A 16,025-nucleotide genomic window follows, 5' to 3' on the forward strand; every position below is an offset into this window, starting at 1 on the left:
GATTTGCAATAGAGCAAAACCTTGATACATAAGGCCATATAGGATGAAGCTAATTGAAAGGACCTCTAGGATATTGAAACAAAAGCCATATAATGAATGATTGTTGTCCTTAATGTACTATGTTATCTTTCATCTCTTTTGCTGTCCTTTGGTTATCTCATATGGTTACAGTATCTCACTTTGTTATCTGATATATTGGATGTATTTGTATTTGGTTATTTGAAATTGGATAGGGAAAACAAGATGAGGATCGGGGTGGGGGGAGGGAAATGGGGACCAAGACATGTGAAAGGGTATCAATGTATGTGAATTAATGCACCTTCTATCTGGCAAATATCATGTAACCCTTTTATTAATTACAATAAAAATATTAAAAAAAAGAATCAGCGTCTCTAAGTTTGACACATAAGTTGTACCTCTCACTGATCAGAAGTTCATCCCTTACTAGTCCACAACATACAACTTTTTCCAGGGTACTAGTCCAGACATTTTAAAAAAAAGTGTGAAACAGTCTCTAAAAACTGAGACAGAGGTATGCCAGACCGTGGCTGTTGAAAGAAGATCTTATTCAGGAGGAAAGTAGAAAGACTTCCTGGGCTGTAGCTAATAGTCAAAATATTTCAAATGACAAGAGCTATTACAGCCCCTTGAACAGTTTATTTTTTTTTTAAAGAATAAAGGTCAGGAAAGCCAAGAGATTGCTGATTAGTTGCTATAAATCTGGTCTGGTTTAAATGAGTGAACACGAAAGGTTTACTCCCCAAGGTGGCATTACAGGTAATGGTGGAATTTTTAGGTCAGGCCTTAGTAAAAGGTTCTTTACTATAGGCATTTCTGTATTGTGGAACCAGACATCAGCTTTGTTTCCAGACTTAAAACACAAGTAGTACACTATTAAATAAGCCCACTCGCTGGAAGCTCAAAGCTAAGAGCTCCCCAGATCTTGGACTAGAAACTCCAAACTGCTAGCTCTTTGCCTATAACTGATCTCAGGGATTTTCTTATGTTGATGAAAACCTGACAATACAAAAAATCCCATCACGAGATGCTGGTATGATACAGACTAAGGTATTTTAATGTATAATTCTTTGTTCTTAACCATTTATTTGTTGACTACTATTTTCTAATAAAAAAAAGATTATTTCTACTTTCTGAGTACCACAAGCAGATTTTCAACACATCTCCACTGAGTTTGACAACAATGTCTACAAGGGTTCTCTTTATTATGTGTTAAAAGTTTTCCCAGTTAAATTGAAACCTCTACTCAGGCATTTATGTACCCAACAAAATAACAGTCATCATTCTCTTCTTTTTAACAAGTTAGTAAATATAAATGTCAAACTCCAAGAACAAATACATTTAAATTTAAATATGATTTTAAGGAGCCACGGCAGGGGGCCCGGTTCTTTCTCATTCAGCAAATCAAAATGCTGGCTGTTGCTTACATTTAAGTGGGCATAGACAAGATTCTCGACTGGAGACATTGCCTGTCTAGATTCTAAGGCTCATCTCTTCAGTCATTTAGACCGATGACCCCTCTAGCTTTCTCAAATATTGCGGCCATTCCTCATGTTCTCTCTTTGCTTGCATTACCATGATTAGACGTGAAATATTCTGTTCCCTCCATGCTTTGTCCATGGTGAACTCTGCAATTCTCGCTTTAGATTGTTCTTAATTAGAAACAGCTGATAGAGAACATTCTGACCAGGAATTGCTATCATAAAGCATATCCACAGCATTCCTTATTTTTAGTCTTTTCTAGAATTCTTTAATATATTATTATTATTATTATTATGTAGTTGTATAAAATGGTTATAATTCCATAAATTGGATTTTGACTGAGTGTAGTGCTTCTTGGTCAATTTTATCCTGTGCTTTGTTCTTCATTTCCCTCTCCATCCCTAAAGTGACATAGATCATTTTTTGGCACAATGTACATTGAATATAATGACTACATTTTCTCACCTTTCTTTCCCTCATTGATGTGGTCACTTTGCTCTTTCCCTCATTTCAGACATTGTCTGGTTATAAGATACTCTCCACATGGAATTTAATTTGAAACTTGGTTCATATGCCTTTCTCACATTCAGCGCCATTTCTAGGAAACCAAAACTTCAAACATTTGAATGACTTGGTAAATGGGTAAAAGATAAAGAATAAATCCTGGTAGATTCCTGACCCGAATACACTTCCTCCATCACTTGGGGCAGGTACCAGTGGTTTCCAGCTGTTGTACTTCATATACTTTCACTTCATTATGAGAAAAATCTTACAAACAAGGTATTATAGCCAAAATTTTCAGCACAAGGATATAAAGGCTTTACAAATGGAAGAAATTATCCCAGATTACAATTCGTGGGTGTTCTTTAAAACACATTGTAAAAAAAGAAAACATTCTGTAATATTGTTTGATTGAAAATATAGAAAGAAATTACATTTTCGATCAAAATAAACTACAAAAGCACTTGGAAATAACATTAAACACTTTAAAGTATGTTCATTTGCCTGTTTGAAACAAATATTTACTTAACATTTATGGCCTAGGAAGATGTGTACTAGAGGAAATGAAAGATATGTATGGCCCCTCCCTATATTATTGCCTCCTTTCCTTCCTTCCTTTCTCCCCTCTCCTCTCTCTTATTATCTTTAAGTAGTAAGAAGTGGTTTCAAACTAATATATCCATTTGTAAGTATATCTTGATCAACTTCCTTTCTTTTTCAAGGGAGTTTTATCATTGGATTCCTTCCCTGAACATATAATACTATATATATATATATGCACACACACATATATATACTCATACAATGACTAAAGTATGTATATATGAATGCCTATAACCTTGTGTATGCTTTACATATGCTTCTAATTTATTTCTGACTTCCACATGTGAGAGAATAAAAATAAAAAAAATACATATTTCCTTTGTCTCTCTGAGTCTGACTTATATAATTTCCTATCATTTTTAAGATCTATCGCTGGATCATAGGGCAGTTGTATGTTTACTTTTTTAGTAGTCTCCAAACTGCTTTCTATAGCGATCACAATGGTTTACTTCAATAGTGTGGAAAGGTTCCTTTTCCTGTAGTCCCACCATTTTTCTTGTCACATTGTTGATAATGGCCCATCTTACTAGGCTGAAATGGTAGCTCAGTGTTGTTTTGGTTGTCATTTCCTTTATGGCTAGAGAAGTTGAGAATTTCTTCATGTGTTCATTGGCCTTTGTGTGTGTGTGTGTGTGTGTGTGTGTGTGTGTGTGTGTGTGTGAAGTCTTTACTGAACTCCTATGCTCATTTACTGATGAGGTTACTTATGCTCTGGATTTAGTTTCTTGAGCTCCTTGTAGGTTCTGTCAGACATATAGCTGGCAGATTATTAGGCTTTAATTGGGGCATAGTAACTATGTCCTTCAGTTGGCAGAAATTCTTTTTAGCTTGATGCAGTCGCATCTGTCAATACTCTATTAGAAGTGCCCCAGGAATTCTACTGAGGAAGTTCTTCCCTTCTCCAATAAATTGTAGTGTTTCCTCTATTCCTTCCTGTAGTAGTTTCCAATTGCTGTGTTTTACATTGAGGACTTTGATCTATTCTTAAATGATATTATTAAAAGATCCAGCTTCATCCAGTCTTCTGCACCTGGATGTCCTGTTTCTGACACTATTTACTTAAAAAGTTGTCTTTAAAAAGAACATATATTTTTGGCTCTCTCATCAAATATTATATGGCTACAGGGATAAAGAATTATTTCTGGGTCTTCTAGTCTATTCCATTGGTTGGATTTGGTGCAGTAACAAGCTATTTGAACAGTAAGAGAAAAATTTAAAGGTCAATAGAATTGTCCAAAGATGTTGCAATAAGTGGTTCTTCCATCTGCCTTTACCCCCTATGTTGTCCCTCAAAAAAGTGCTATAAAACTGCTTCCATGTTAAACATTTGATAAAAGCTTTTATTGATTTTTCATTTATTTATTATATCAGTATATAAAACATATTTTATGCTGTGCTGCTGCATAAAATGTTCTTCATACTACAGAGAAAGGATTCTAAGGAAGTAGTAATAAAACTTTTATATTTATTTCCTCTTGGAGCCATACATTATTAACGAAGAATATTTAGTAGCTAATATTTTTATTAGTGTTGAATTTTAACAATAAACTGTCCAATTTTACAATTCCTTTTATTCAGTTTTATTTACATTTAAGTTGCAGTTTATTCAATATTTACTGGTTATTTATCTTATAAGAGATGGTTTATTATGACCTCACAATAAGTTAAATGAATTTTTAACATTGTTCTCATACCAAGTAGTTGATGAACTGGGTTAAATTATCCAAGTTATTTTTCATGTTTATTTCATACAACGTGCTTTTAATCTTTATTTGCAATAAGATTGAATGAAAGAATTTTCTAGATGCAGACAATGCATAGATGGCACCAATTGTATTTGAATCCTTTATAAAATTCTTAGTGACATAATTTATACCAATGAAATATAAACACATTCATTATTTTATCATATTTTGAGATTTGTTCTTAAATATATAGGGCAAGCAGTCAATTCACTAAAATAATTTGTTCAAATAATGATAAATTATTAGATGTGGGCTAAACAACAATTTTACAGTATAGGATGTAACAAATGCTCAGAATAAACACTCTTTTGAAGGCATACTCTGTGTGCTTATATTTTTTAAAGACAGAGAGAGGAGTAGGATGGAGAAAAACGATGAGAAGGTATCAATATTTTATACCAGCATACCAACACATTAACTGTGAATGTCTGTTTATGTTGGGATTATGCAAATCCTACCCAGTTTAAATATGGATACTGGAATCATTTTCTATAAATCAATGCATAGGCTTTATGAACTGCAGTACAGTTTGCTTCTCAAGTCATGAGGAGTAAGTTTGATGACACAGGGAGTTAAATAATATCTCTGATTTTCTTCACTCCCTGTCTTACATCACCCCTCCTTTATTTGTCAAAGATCAGCTACAATGCAGCTGCTCAAAATTTTATAATGAATTTCAGGAGAAATTTGGTGCAACTTGATCCATGACCTTCATTTACTTCTATGACCTTGGATCCTTTAAATTCATCTCCACAGTGGTTTGGTTTCTTATAGAAGTACACAGGCTGAGCCCTGGTGCTTTCACTTCCTTTCCCTGGAGTCATTTCTTTACAAGATACCTTCAGGCCCCTCATTCTTCTCTAAGACTTTTCAATGATATAAATAAGATTTCAAATATTAACACCAGTCACTCTACATTGTATACATATTGTATGCATTATATGTATTTATTCCGTTTCCCATTTGAATTTAACATCAAAGAAGATAAGAGCTTCAACTGAAATTTTTCACTGTGTCCTAAACTTAGAAAAATATTTGGTCACAGGAGGACACTGAATTATATTCCATGCATGGAGTAACAGACAAGTGCATGTATAAAGCTGCTATCACATTTCCACTGTACCTCACTTGCACTGGTTTAAATCCTTGTATTAGTTCTGGGAAATAAGTCCTAAAAGACTACAGTAAGCAAACAATAATTCAGAGAAAAAAGCAAATTCACTAAAGGAAATTAATCCAACAAGCATAAACATCCCACAACAGGTGATATCAAATCAAAGTCCCAGTAGTGAACACTTTCCTGCCCATTTCACCTTGGGGTATAATTATATTTGTACAGATAATAATAATGATAATAACAATAGATAATAACAATATTTCAATAGAATATTGGAATAAAAGTACAAAACCCTGTGATGATAGGTGACCTCTCTATTACATTCCAGTACAAGTGCCACAACATATTTGAAGTATGGAATGAAAGAACGAAGGAAAGAAGGAAGAAAGGAAGTCCAAATCATTATTTATTTAGTGAAAGTATTTACTAATTTACACTAAAGAGGTTAAATGCCAATTTTCTGAAAAACATCACAGAGAGTAATTAAAAACAAATACAAGTACCACTTTTGACAATCACCCTTGAAAACTCTACTAGCCTTTATATGTTTTCTTTATTGCTAAAATAAACTTGTGGGTTAAAAATGTGATATTTCTAAAATAACATTTTGGGAGGCATTTTATGTAAGAACAGCTCACTAAAAGCTACACAAAAAAATTAAATTATCCATTATAGACAGATCCAATTCCTCCGTAGTCAAGACAGCATTTTCTAGTTACATAAATATATTTCTTTGTGAAAACACAGTCGTTGATTGTAAAATGCTAAAAAAAAAAAAGTAGTATGTCTTCAGTAGAAATCACATTTCACATTCTGACTTTTTGATGTTCCTGGACTAGTGATACTTGGAACCCACCTCACAATGTGGGCTGGCAGCACCTCCCATTCAACCACAGGATCCTGGAAACAGCTGGATCCACAGGACATGTGACAGCAGGGGGAACAGTACACACACACACACGTCACCTGTGATGGTATGTCAGTCGGGAACTAACCTACTTCTCAGCGGAGAAACATCTATTCCACTGGAATTATAAGCATATACCCATAAAGAAAATAAGTAAAATCAATGAAATCATTTAACTACCATTGACCTCACTGTGGTTCTTCCCATGGGTCATTTGCAAAGCAGTGCAAAAATAACATCACCCTTCTCCAGCTTTGCATACAGTACTCACTTCTCTCTACCATTCACCCTTTCTATTTATCCCACATGGCTAAGCACTGCTCTCCTACCACTGATTTGGGGCAGAGGTGTGGGCTGAAGGCAAATTGCTTCATCTCTAATGTCCATTGAGATGGGTACATCCAATGCTTATGGTGACACCAAGGGAATTGCTTATCTTCCCTATAGGAGAGTTATTGGCAGGACCAGCTACATATATGTCTGTTAAATGAACATAGAGCATATAAATACATGGCATTTATTTTACTTTATTTTGTTTACTTTTTTGCCACTCCTGGAGCTTGAATTCAGGGCCTGAGCACTCTGCTTGAGTTTTCCTATATGCTAGCGCTCTACCACTTGAGCCACAGCAGCACTTCCTGCTTTTCTATGTTATGTGGTAATGAGGAATCAAACCCTGGTCTTTGTTCGTGTGAGGCAAGTACTCTACCACTAGGCCAAACTCCTAGCCTGTTAACTTTCTTTTATTTCTTCTGTGTTGCACAAATATAAAATACATGAATATAGATATTTAATTATTTTAAATGACAATAATTATCATGCCTTATCAACTATTTACCATATTATGTTCTCATTATCTAGAAATGAATATATTTTACAAGTCAAGAACTAAGAAAGTTTCACTGCTAAACTTTAAAGTGATTTTTACAACATTCATACTATAATTGTTTTATTCACATTAAAGTAGAATTATTAAACATTTGTTGGAATTAAAAATATGGAGTTGTGTTGGTAGGTAGTAGAATTGCTCATATATACAGATATTTATGTATCCTCATTAAAATAATTCAGTAAATTAAAATAGGAAAGAAAGCAGAACACACTGAAAAACAAGTCTAATTGTGATCTTCATGATCTTTTGCTTTTTCAGTACAAATAAATGGTATACTCCTAAAAAAATAGATGAAAGGTAATCCCACATTGTTATCTCATTGGATAGATTTCCATCATGATGAATGGCATTATGGTTACGGCTGTGTATACAGATACACTGGAATTAATACGTATCATACATTCTGAGTTGTGTGGAACTGCATTGTCCATACCTTAAGTCTACATACAAAATAATACAAGATACGTAATTTCTAGAAAAATGCTACTAAGAGATTAACACATAATAAGGCTATCTTCTTTCAGCACCTTCTTTGTAATGCATTAAATGGTGACAAATTTTTAAATCTATACTTTAAAATTATATAGTGATTACTGCCAAAGAATGAAAAATAACCATTTCTTAATTTGTGTTTATTCAAAATTCCATTAAGAAGATTTGAAGTTGTGAAAGTAAATAAGCACACAATTTTTCTGTCATTCACACGTTTTTGCCATTAGATATACATATTAAAATTTATAAACACAAAACATTGAGAACAACATAAAACATATTTCTAACATATGGATTAAATTTCTTTTACATCTTAACACAATTATTTTCTATGTTCTGAGCATGAATTTAGAAAAGATCAATTATAATTAAGAACACATTTTCATATAGATGTGTGTACATGTTTGAACATATATGTTTGTGCACATGTAACACACACATTGGAGATAAACTCAAACCCTAGCATTAGTTAAATTATAACCAATGCATTGGTTATAATGTTAATTAAAATATTTATACTATAATAAATATTTACTTGTACATTTTCTTTATAAAAGTGCTTCAATCAATTTTTACAGTAAGAATTGACAAACTGGCAAATATTTTGGGGGGAGGATAGAAAACCAGGAGTAGATACAAAGGATTTCATTTTACATTAACATATAAAAAAGACTAATACAGTTCACTTTGCCTAAAAATAAAATCCTCACAAACAATTTTCTTATTAAGTAAAAAGATGAAGTGAGAATTTGAGGTGATTGGATGATTTCATCATAAAGAGTAAAAATGTAATACATAAGCTCAGAGCTTCAGGAAATTTTTGTCATTAAACTAAAAAGGAGAATAAAAGCCTATGACACCTATTTATCACAGTTGTTGCAAATTACCTTTTTTGCATTAAACAAAATGTGTTATTAGAGAACAAGAAAATCATTTCTGATCACACATTTTGGATATTACACTTGTCACTTAAAACCTCTAGAGATATTCACTGAAGAAAACTGTGCTGAAGGGATCAGGTTGTAGTGACTAAAAAATGTTGTTGAAATAACTGTATTTTGATGAATTATTCTGGAATGAGAGGTAACCAGACTTAGATCAAATGCTTCCACATATAATTATTTATTTTAAAGCAGTTAGGACAGAAAATAATAGGATTGTGGTTACATCAACAAATATTAGACAACTCAGTATGTTAAGTAGAATCAAAACCTTTTTTTGTAAATTGAAGTATTTGCAAATGTAAAGGAACAACAAAATAGATCTGGAAAATATGGCTCAAAATACATAGTTATATGTTTTTTAAAAATTAAGAAAACTGAAATAAATTAAGAAAACTTCATGCACACACATTTCCTAGTAAAAAGAGGCAGAAATTATAGACTAGAAAATGGAATTATTTAAATACAGAATCATGTCGTCTGCAAAGAGGGATAGTTTTTTACTTCCTCTTTCCCTATTTGGATCCCCTTTATGCTTGCTTCTTGCCTTATTGCACTGGCTAGGAATTCGAATACTATGTTAAAGAGGAGTGGAGAGAGTGGGCATCCTTGACTCGTTCCTGATTTTAGAGGGAATGGCTTTAGCTTTTCGCCATTAAGTATAATACTAGCTGTGAGTTTGTAATACACTGCCTTTATTATATTGAGGAATGTTCCATGGATTCCTAGTTTCTCCAGAGCTTTTAACATAAAGGGGTGTTGGATCTTGTCAAATGCCTTTTCCGCATCTATTGAGACAATCATGTGATTTTTGTCCTTGCTCCTGTTGATGTGTTGAATTATGTTAATTGATTTGCATATGTTGGACCAGCTTTGCCTCCCTGTGATGAATCCTGTTTGATCATAGTGTATAATTTTTTTGATAAGTTGTTGTAGACGGTTGGCTAGTATTTTGTTGAGAGAATCCTATAGACTCTACTCCCAAGCTCCTTGAGCTGATTCAAAGCTTTGGTAAGGTAGCAGGCTATAAAATTAACCCTCAAAAATCAACTGCCTTCCTCTACACCAACAGTGAGAGGAACAAGGCAATAATCAGGAAAGCAATTCCTTTCGCAATAGCCTCAAAGAAAATAAAGTACCTGTGAATTAGCTTAACTAAGAATGTAAAGGACCTTTTTGATAAAACTTTAAAACACTAAAAATGGAAATTAAAGCAGAACTAAGGAAATCAAAAACCTCCCATGCTCTTGGATTGGAAGAATCAACATTGTGAAAAATGACAATCTTGCCAAGGACCATCTACAAATTCAACGCAATACCCACCAACATCCCAATGGCATTCTTTAAAGAAATAGAACAGGCAATCCAAAATTTCATATGGAATAATAAAAAACACCGTATAGCAAAAACACTTCTTAGCAGAAAGAACAGCTCTGGAGGAATTTCAATTCCAAACTTTGGACTCTATTACAGAGCTATAATTATCAAAACAGCTTGGTACTGGCACAAGAGCAGGCCTGAAGACCAATGGAATAGAACTGAGGACTCAGATATTAAACCACAGACCTATGGCCACCTAATCTTTGACAAGGGAGCCAAAAAAATAGAATGGAAGAAAGACTGCCTCTTCAACAAGTTGTGCTGGCAGAACTGGTTAAGCACCTGCAGAAAACTAAACTTGGATCCTTCTTTGTCACCCTGCACTAGAATTAACTCCAAATTGATCAAAGACCTGGAGGTAAAAACTGACACACTGAAAACTTTACAAGAAGGAATAGGAGATACACTGGACCTCCTTGGCATAGGTCGAAAATTTCTTAATAAGGACCAAGAATCACAGCAAATAAGAGAAAGGCTGGATAAGTGGGACTGCATTAAACTGCAGAGCTTTTGTATGGCAAAGGACATAGCTAGTAAATTAATTAGGAAGCCTACAGAGTGGGAGAAGATCTTCACCAACCATATAGTGGACAAAGGCCTCATATCTAAAATATATCAACAGCTCAAAAAATTGAATCACTCCAAAACTAATCTGCAAAGTAACAAGCATCCCATTAAAAAATGGGCCAAAGACTTAAAGAGAGTCTTCTCTGAAGAAGAAACCAAAATGGCCTATAGACACATGAAGAAATGCTCGATATCTCTGGTCATAAAAGAAATGCAAATCAAAACAACTCTAAGATTCCACCTCACTCCAGTTAGAATGGCCAGGATTAGGAAAAGGAATAACAACAGATACTGGAGGGGATGTGGCCAAGAGGGATCCCTACTACACTGTGGGTGGGAGTGCAAACTCGTTCAACCACTATGGAAAGCAATGTGGCAGTGCCTCAAAAGGCTAAACAGAGTTGCCTTTGACCCAGCAATTCCACTACTTGGCATTTACTCAACCATCCAGAAACTAGGGCATACTAAATCTACTACCACAACAATGTTCATTGCAGCATTATTCACCATAGCAAACATATGGAACCAACCTAGATGTCCCTCAGTTGATGAGTGGATCAACAAGTTGTGGTATTTGTACACTATGGAATTCTATGTTGCTGTCAGAACGAACGACATCTCCCCATTTGTTAGGAAATGGAAATCCTTAGAAAAAATCATATTAAGTGAAGTAAACCAGACTCAAAGGAACTTAGGCTCAATGGTTTCCCTCATTTGTCATAATCAGTAGAAACCTTGGGCTCTACTAGCAGAGATCTGCTATAGAGCAAAACCTTGATAGATAAGGCCATATAGTATGAAGCTAATTGAAAAGACCTCCAGGATATTGAAACAAAAGCCATACAATGAAAGATTGTTGTCCTTAATGTACTGTTATCTCTCATCTCTATTGCTGTCCCTTGGTTATCTATATTGTTATAGTATCTCACTTTGTTATCTGATATATTGGATATATTTGTATTTGGTTATTTGAAATTGGATAGGGAAGGGGGAAAACCAAGACGGGGGGGGGTGAGGGGGGGGTAATGGGGACCAAGACATGTGAAAGTGTATCAATATATGTGAATTAATGCACCTTCTATCTGGCAAATATCATGTAACCCTTTTACTAATTACAATAAAAAATTTTTAAAAAATAACAAAACTCAGAATCGATAGACCCCAAGACCCCACCAAACCACCATTGGGCAAATTTTGAAATACAACACAATTGTATATAAAAACAGCACAAAACAACTGCATTTATAGGAGTTGATTAATCCAGAAGGAAGAAGATGAGGAAAGAGAAGTGCTCTGGTGTGGAGGGGAATGGGAGGGTTGGTTATGTGGGGAGAGGATTAAAGTAACAAAGAGGAAAAAAAAAGCAAAAAATGGAATTATTTTAAAAACCGAATATAGAATCAAAGTATTTTCATGTGAATAGTATAGCATATTTGTTTAATGAAAGTTTTCTCATTTTAATTAAAGCCAAATGAATACATTGGAAAAGATGAGATTTGAGGCAATGCTGGTGTTTTCTATTTGATTTTTCACAATCTAGACATACAATTTGCTTGATCCAGCCTACTTCATTAGACTTCATTAGCTGTCGGTGTGGGATGTACTTTGTCTTAATCAAAGAAGTGCAAATACAAGGGTTATGTGTCATTTCCAGGTGGAGGTTTAAAACTCATTGTATAACCCATTTCATTGTACAGAGACTGTGTTGGAACAGGCAGAGATTGCTCTCTCTCCTCTAAATCATGAATGAGCTAACATGAAGGAGAAATGCATATGGACCAGTAAAGTACCTGAAGCATATTTCTACAGAACTACCTAGCTTATTCTGAGTAGAGTGGAAAATCATGACAATTCTAGGACTCCTTTTGGATTCATATTCTTCCTCCACCTTTCTGTGCCAGCCTCCAACTTGACAGTGAGAAAACTAGAGTCTGTTATGGTATCACCATTGCTGTTAAGATAACATAAATCAACGGACATACAGCTCTGGACTGCTTGGCACACATCAGCACCAAATAAATATTAACGGTTATTCTCTGTACTTGGGAGAAGGGCAGCACCCTGTTTACTCATACATAACTATTTGTATGAGGATTACTCACAAGAATAGAAATGAGAGGTAAAAGTGGTCAAGTTAGAATGTTAGTAGTTACTCAGCATGATGTATATTTCTTATCCCAACTACACAGAAAAGTAGATTTAAAGTAGATTTACAGTAACATCAGAAGAGTAATTACAGACATTATTTACTTTTCTACCTTGCAGTTTGCTTGCTTGTTAAAGGACATTTGTAAGTTTCTACCTTAGGACCTTTTGTTATCATTAAACTGGTGAGAGCATATACATTTTTTAGAACAGTTCCAGACACCTAATCATAATCAAACCAAAGCCATAATTGAGCTTCCAGATCATTTAGAAGAGACAGACTCAGTTTTGCCTGAAAAAGACAGGAAACTTAATGAGGCTGGGGCATAGCATACTTATTGTTCATTACATAAAAAAGAGAAAAGAACATAAGCTAAAAAGGCTGATGTTAACTAAAAGCATTGAGATCCAGATGTAGAAATAACACCAATTTGTTTTTGATAAACCTGGTTGTGAAGAAAGAATTCAGTATTCTAATAACTTTGCCTTATGGGAATTTTTCTTCTATACTTCTTCTAAAAACAAGAAAAAAATAAAATTTAAGAGACATGATAGCTAGGTGAGAGTGGCTCACTCCTGTAACCCTAGCTACTCAGGAGACTAAGATCTGAGGATCCTTTTTAGCGATAACCACCAGATAAACCTGAAGTGACACTGTTGGTTAAGTTGTATAATCCTAACTTTGAGCTCAAAAGCTCAGTGACAGAACCTAAGCCCTGACTTCAAGCCCTGTGACCAACAAAAGCAAGAAAAAGAGAGTGACACAGAGAGAGAGAGAGACAGAGAGAGAGAGAGAGAGAGAGAGAGAGAGAGAGAGAGAGAGAGAGAGAGAGAGAGAGAGAGAGAGAGAGAGAGAGAATAACTTATTAATTAAAACTATGGCTGAAATATTTAGTATAGAAGGGAGTTGATACTAAATAAAACATATAACCAGATATATAATATAAAAAAGGAGAAAAACTGAAGATATTATGACTCTAGCAGGAATAATTTTACACAAAGAGAGAATGGAAAATAAAATAAAATTTATGTTTCAACAGTTAAGTAAGTTTAAATAATTTGGTCTTATAGCAAAGATATGGAACCATCCCAGATGTCTCTCAGTTGATGAGTGGATCAACAAGATGTGGTATTTATGCACAATGGAATGCTATGCTGCTGCCAGAAAGAATGACATCGACCCATGTGTAAGGAAATGGAAAGACTTAGAAAAAATCATATTAAGTGAAGTAAGCCAGACTCAAAGGAACATAGGCCCAATGGTTTCCCTCATTTGTCATAATCAGTAGAAACCTTGGGCTCTCATAGCAGAGATTTACAATAGAACAAAATCTAGATACATAAGGCCATATAGTATGATGCTAAATGAAAGGACCTCTAGGATATAGAAACAAAAGCCATATAATGAGTGATTGTTGTCCTTAATGTACTATGTTATCTCTCATCTCTTTTGCTGTCCCTTGGTTATCTCATATTGTTACAATATTTCACCTTGCTATCTGATATATTTCATATATGCTTAATTGGTTATTTGAAATTGGATAGGGAAGGGGGGAAATCAAGATGAGCGGGGGTTAAGGGGGAAAGAAATGGGGACTATGACATGAGAATGGGTATCAATGTTTGTGAAGTAATGCACCTTCTATCTGGTGAATGTAATGCAACCCTTCTATTAATTACAATAAAAATATACAGAAAAAATAATTTGGTCTTTTTTTCTGTATTACATAATGATATAGTCCCAGAAAAAATGAAGTTTTTACTCTTTCCCCCCAAGAAATCATTAATTGTTAAAAAAATCTGTAACTGTATTTGTACACTTGAATGATTAGATCATTGTCCAAATGACGGTGTTGATAAATCACATTCTACTTACAAAAATCATTTAGATTGTAACTGTTTTCATTTTAAAATTAAATTATAGTAATTTTAGATAAAAAAGAAATAAACAGATAAACCCAAGTAAAGCAATGTTTACCCAGTTGCTTCAAACTCTAAGGTACTTAAAATTAGAGAGAAATAAAAAATTAATAGCAGTGAACTGTTAGCACACACATTATTTCTCTAAAGTGCAATTATGGTGAAGGGATAAATGGTGCACACTAGTTTTAGCCCTCTGTTACAGGCAATGTGAATTCTCAGAGTGAAAAGTAAAACTGAAGGACACAGAGAAGAAAGAATTAAAGCACTTGGTTTTCTTCAGGGAAAAGCAAAGGAAGAAATTCTCTAATCACTTTGTTAATTCAAAAACTAGCTCTATGCAAACTAATAATATCCTCATGAGTGAAAATCTTAATACGGTTCTGTGATTAAATGTTGAACAAGCAATGGACTACAGAGTAAAAAAAAGATGCTTTATCCCCCTTTTACAACATCTCTTGCTTTTCCCCATTACACAATTTCAGATATAACAGATGGCATTTGGGAGACACAACCTTCCATTAGTAATGTTTATTACTGTCGAGAATAATGGTTCTTTATGATGGAAGATTTATGTCAATTATTCTCATTTGACTTTTACAGTCAGTGGACACCTCACCATTTGGTAATGGGGAAAACAAATAAAATCTTTTTTTTAATGATCTCTATTCCTTTGTCTCTATTAGAAAAGTCATATGAACTTGAGTGCAACTGGATCTCTGAATCATCAAACATTATCAACTGTGATGGCATTCTCCACAAACAGGCAAACATGCTAATGAAAGAGAACACTTTCTTTCTTCAATAAATAATGTTGATGCACCTGCAATTCCCTTCTGTTACATTATCATCTGCCTTAGCCTAGTTACACCATGAATGTGGTAAAATGAGAATAGTTATCACATATTTTTTTCTGGAAAAAACATCAACCTTTCCATGAATAATTTCATTATTATTTTTATCCACACGTTTACAAAATCAAATAAGTATTTGAAAAACACTACTAAAATAATAAAATGAACATGTAATAATAACAAAATAGGATAATACCTTATATTAAATATTGTGATAAAATCCAAAGATACTTCACCTAAACATTAAAATATTACTCTGCAGCATACTTATTAGTTGAATACTCAGTTTTGGATCTGAACAGAAAGTGGGGGAGCAGGGGAGGAAGAGAGAGACAAAGAGGGGGAAGGGAGGAAACTGTGGGGAGGCAGGGAGGGGATAGAGGGGGAAGGAGAGAGGGGGGAGGGAGGGAGGGAGGGAGGGAGGGAGGGAGGGAGGGAGGGAGGGAGGGGAAAGCCTTATA

This window comes from Megascapheus bottae, chromosome 23 (assembly GCF_031878675.1).
Source record: "Megascapheus bottae isolate mThoBot1 chromosome 23, mThoBot2.hap1, whole genome shotgun sequence".
In the NCBI taxonomy this organism is placed as follows: domain Eukaryota; kingdom Metazoa; phylum Chordata; class Mammalia; order Rodentia; family Geomyidae; genus Megascapheus; species Megascapheus bottae.